General features: G+C 33.3%; 1 long non-coding RNA gene across 9 annotated transcripts; it reads right to left on the reverse strand.

The window, feature by feature from the left end:
* Nucleotides 1-1,853: 1,853 nt before the first annotated feature.
* On the reverse strand, nt 1,854-4,472 carry LOC145102905 (uncharacterized). 9 transcript variants are annotated; one of them, XR_013706303.1, is made up of 8 exons: nt 4,240-4,466; nt 3,983-4,126; nt 3,689-3,878; nt 3,561-3,629; nt 2,728-2,873; nt 2,606-2,640; nt 2,232-2,463; nt 1,854-2,149 (listed from the first exon to the last, which is right to left on the reverse strand). It is a non-coding gene; the product is annotated as an uncharacterized LOC145102905 (long non-coding RNA). The 9 variants fall into 9 exon arrangements; XR_013706299.1 differs by having other exon boundaries at nt 2,728-3,878; nt 4,240-4,299; nt 4,417-4,472; XR_013706304.1 differs by lacking the exon at nt 3,561-3,629 and having other exon boundaries at nt 3,829-3,878.
* Between the last annotated feature and the right edge of the window lie 298 nt (nt 4,473-4,770).

The raw sequence follows: 4,770 nt of genomic DNA on the forward strand, positions 1-4,770 counted from the left end.
TACTGACTCACCGAGTTCATAAGCTCAAAAACCCTTTCCTTCTCGACTCGCCAAGTCTACTGATTTCCGAGTCCAGTCCTGTCCAACTCACTGAGTCTCCACTCAACTCACTGATTCGAGTCTTAACTCGAAGGGTTTAGGGTTTCACGACTTGACTCACCGAGTCCAAGAACAGAATCGTCGAGTCCAAGGCAATCTTCAACAAACTCGCCGAGTTGTTCTTCAACTCGTCGAGTTCCTGCCTATCTTCATCCAACTCGCCGAGTCTACCCATGTGACTCGCCGAGTTACTACGCGACTCAAGTCTGATATCTAGCCCGACTCGACGAGTCATCTCCCAGACTCACCGAGTCCATACGTGCATTTCCATAATTTCGAGTCACAGAGCTTCTCCTTTGCTCCAAACAATAGATCTGGTTTTCTAAGACTATCTGAACACGTAAAGTTGCTAACTTTACGTGTGTCTATGATGCAATGAAGCCAAAACACTAAAATTTAACTATCAAGGAGGCTATTTGGCTAGAACGAGGTCATGGCTTCCCAAAAGATGTCTTTCTTGAGCTCCTGGAACTCAAGGATGTCTAGATCTACAATATGAACCGATACAACTGCTTCATCATTACGAATTTATGGTTTTTGAGCTCGAAACCACCCATTTGGGGGCAAACCAGATCTAGAGGTACAATACCCAAGGTGAGAGATTTATTACCAGAAAATGATGAGGTTGAGAAGCTAATCCTGGACCAACAAGCTTCTCCCTGGGACCTCCCAACTCCTTCTTCTTCTTCTTCTTAAAAGCTTGCAAATTACTTCTCCAAGGCTAGATCTTGCTCCAAAAACGGATATGGTGGCTAGGGTTTGGTGTTCTGGGTGAGAGGGGTTGTAAAGGAACCCTAATGGAGAGAATAAGATGCATAAATAGTGCCCAAAGTCCCAAATTTAGGGTTTCCCTCTTCAGACCGGACTCGCCGAATCCATGAGGCCGACTCGCCGAGTTGGTCACTTACCCGATCCCCCGGTTCCCGCTCCGACTCGTCGAGTTCCTCCTTGGACTCGACGAGTTGACCCATTTGACTTAGGGTTTTCTTTTCTTTCTTGGTCTTTCTGATTTTGGGTGTTACACCTAGATTAAAACTCGAGGCCTCCAATCTAAGAGACAAATAAATTTTAACAACAAACCCCGTCTTTTTTTTTCTTTTTAACTTTTAAAAAAATTATTTCTGCTTTAAATGATTAAAATACCCTTACAAATATATTAGTGTAATTAATTTTTATAAAAGAAAGGTCATGATTTTTTTGAAACGGTAAATATAATCTACTCATAAACTACACCTTAATTCCACATATGTCTAGCCATCAACCTCAAGAAAAGTGGCAACACCAGATACCACTGACATCCTAATATTGCTCACCTATTAACTCATCAATATAAATATAATTTTGTCACTACCAAAGAGCTTTTAGACCAGCGGTATCCAATGTTGTTCTTTCTTTTTGAGGTTGAGGGTTTAAGTCAAGTTGTGGGCATAGGTAGATTTAAAGAGTAGTTTAGGAGTGGGTTAAATTTACTGTTTAAAAAAATTAATTATATTATTATTAACTAAGAGCAGCATTAAATAAGTTTGTATAATAAATTATAAAACATTATGAATAAAGTTTTTTAAAATGATGAACTCACGTCTATTGGTAAATCTATATTTTATAACGGGAACGTAACTTGTGTCACTAACTTTTGGACGACGAAACATTTCCATCAACTAGTAAAATAATAATAACTAGTAAGGTTGCCCATGCTTCGCATGGGTCGGAAGGGTTATTGTTACTGATGCAAAATATTATAAGTTTCACAATCATTTTCATGAAACTTATTAAGCTTTATAGACCATTTTTTGACGACAAAAGTACATTGCTATCTCACAAATGTAGCATAAACTACATCTATTTCTTGATGCATCCCATTATACCAAATTGCCCCTACAATAAACAATACAATGTCGTAATAGAAAGACATAGAACACAAATAAATATAAGTATGTTGCTATTTTTTGCATTAATATAATTTCAGAGCCAATATATATGTGTGTAATCTGAGCACTGATGCATGATTTCCCTTCGACTATATGTTTCAATGGTTGTCCGTATCCAAAAACTAAAAACAAAAAAAAAACCTTAAGAAATCGTTAATAAATTAATAGTAAACTGCAAAAACACTCATATGATTCGATTTTGACCTGTTGTAATGACCATCTTGCCCTTGGAGCTGTTTAATCTCCACTGTTATACGATAAAAAAGTAGTAGAGGTAGAGTAATTTGTTCTAGTAGTATCTACATTGAGCATGCATTATTTGAGAAGGATATATCTGAAACTTAGCCGAATTTTTTTTCCCGATTTTGCCCAAATAGCAACTGTATCCGTTTAATCCAATCTTCTGGTGTGGCTGTTGTAGTTGGAAGTTATCTTTCTGAAATTATACAAACATGAGATTACAATGTTCAATCAATTCTTTATAATATTGTTAGAAAATAGTATATAAAATTTAAGAAAAATTAAAATAAATAAAAAAGAAAAAAAAATTGAAGAGTTAAAAAAAGAAGAAATATGACCTTGAAAGCTGACATATGCATAGTATGTTGGTAAGCTACAAATTGTTTTATTCACTCCACAATTAAAATTAATATAAAATATATAGTTGCATTAGGAATATAATTAACAAATTCATGAATACCTTTCGATTCAATTTTGGGGAAAATGCAAGAATAATGAAAATCTTTTTCATTCCATCAATTTCGCACTAAGAGACAGTATTATATTATATGGAAACAAATATTTAGTTTGCTTGAAGATGATGTCCTTTCCATTCCAAGCGCAAATCTGCTCATGCAAATTCAATCACATGGTAAAGTAAGTAATGAATCACATAAGAAAAGTTAACAGAAACTCACATAAATATATAAAATGGCCTAATCCCATGTTTGTATTCTCCTTTCATATTCAACATTCCATTCCTCTAATTACTTCAAAAAAGTACATTGCCTACATTTGTATGGATTACACCATGTTCATTCAGATTAAGGCTGTAATGTATATGTTGTCTATATACAATATATTATCTATCTATCATGTCCGGGATTTTTCAGTTTTGACCAAATTGCCCTTTACTCGAAAAATCACCTAATCACCTCCTAATAATAAAGAATTAAAGATCCAATTACTGCCATACCATTTATGATCCACTTGACAAATTTACAAAATTTTTTTACCAATATACAAATTGAATGTCACCCAATTATACATTTGCCTAAAATACCCTTGCATCCAAAATACAAACAAATATAGCATTTTCTCTTCATTTCTTAACATTAAAAATTACTAATGAATTTAATATGTTTACAAAATAAAAAATGAAGATCCAAATAATAAAATGATCAAGCGTTAGAATACACTTTCGTCCTATTTCTTTTTTAGCTATTTTTAGTTATTCAGGGAGTAATTATAAAGTTATAGTAAAATTTGTTATTAAGCAAAAAAGGAAATTAGTAATTGTTTGTATTTACTGACTTTAGTACGTTGGGAAGGGTTGTGTATTTGCTCTCATGCACTTTTGCTCCCTTAAGCTGATCTTGTTGCCTAAACTCAGCAATTAATCATTCATATATAAATAATAATAAAAAATACACATTATCTACCTGACAAAAAGCATTTGTCTATCGGATTCTTAAGAAATGAAATCATCTACAAAAAACACTCATTTTAGTAGTTTAAGTGATATATACTACGAATGTTTCAGGAGTTTTTTATTTGTCAACAACTATAGATGTATACTTACATTACATGAAACCACCTCCGGTTTAGTAAAGATCATATGCCAGAAAGAACCTGCAAACAATCATTCTATACATTAAAACATGAGATCTAAAAAAGATTTATGTTAACATGAAAAGTGATAATTAGATGTATAAGTTTTATATTAAATGCTTTACCTATTTTGCCTTTTCCTGCTTCCTTTTCTTCCTCCAGCCAAGAAGCTAAAACCAAAGCTTCACTTGGATATAAAAGTCAGTTATCTTTCTCTAGGCAATCTTGCTTAAACCTCTCCCATATCTCAGTGAATTTCAACTCCTTAACTGCAACAAATATTCTGAATTCAAAACAGAGCCTAATCTCCTATACATACAATAAATTATTTCAAATTTTGAAGGTGAAGGCTTACTTACAACTGATATAAACTTATTTATACCTGATTCATCTTTATCGGAGAAGAATCGGGAAGAGAACCTTGAAGCGAATAAGACATTAGCTGTAGGTTTAGAGTAATGATTATGATCACAGATTACATGTGGACCGGAGGAGCTTCGATTGTTCCAACATAAAAGAAAAATGCGAACAAAGAACAAAAAAAGCGACATAATTTTACCAACAATTAGAGGAGGAAGCGAGAAAATCAAACCCTCCATGTCGATTTGGGGTTTTTTTCTTTAGGGATATATACACTAAATGCCAATATTTTCATCAATTTAACAAGAAAGTTCTAAACTTTATCAAATTACCGGCAATTTTTTACACTTTTACCCTTTTTTCCCGGTTAGCCGGTAATTAGGACTTTTTTGTCAACAAAATAAAATTTAGGACTTTCTTGTCAAATCGTCAATTAGGACTTTACTGTCAAAAAAATAAACCTTAGGACTTTTTTGTCAAATCGTTCAAAATATTGGGACTTTAGTGAATATATAATTTTTTTTGTTAGAAATTTAATGGTATGATACTCTTT

Source organism: Lactuca serriola, chromosome 4 (genome assembly GCF_051521515.1).
Source record: "Lactuca serriola cultivar US96UC23 chromosome 4, Lser_US96UC23_V15, whole genome shotgun sequence".
Taxonomy (NCBI): Eukaryota; Viridiplantae; Streptophyta; class Magnoliopsida; order Asterales; family Asteraceae; genus Lactuca; species Lactuca serriola.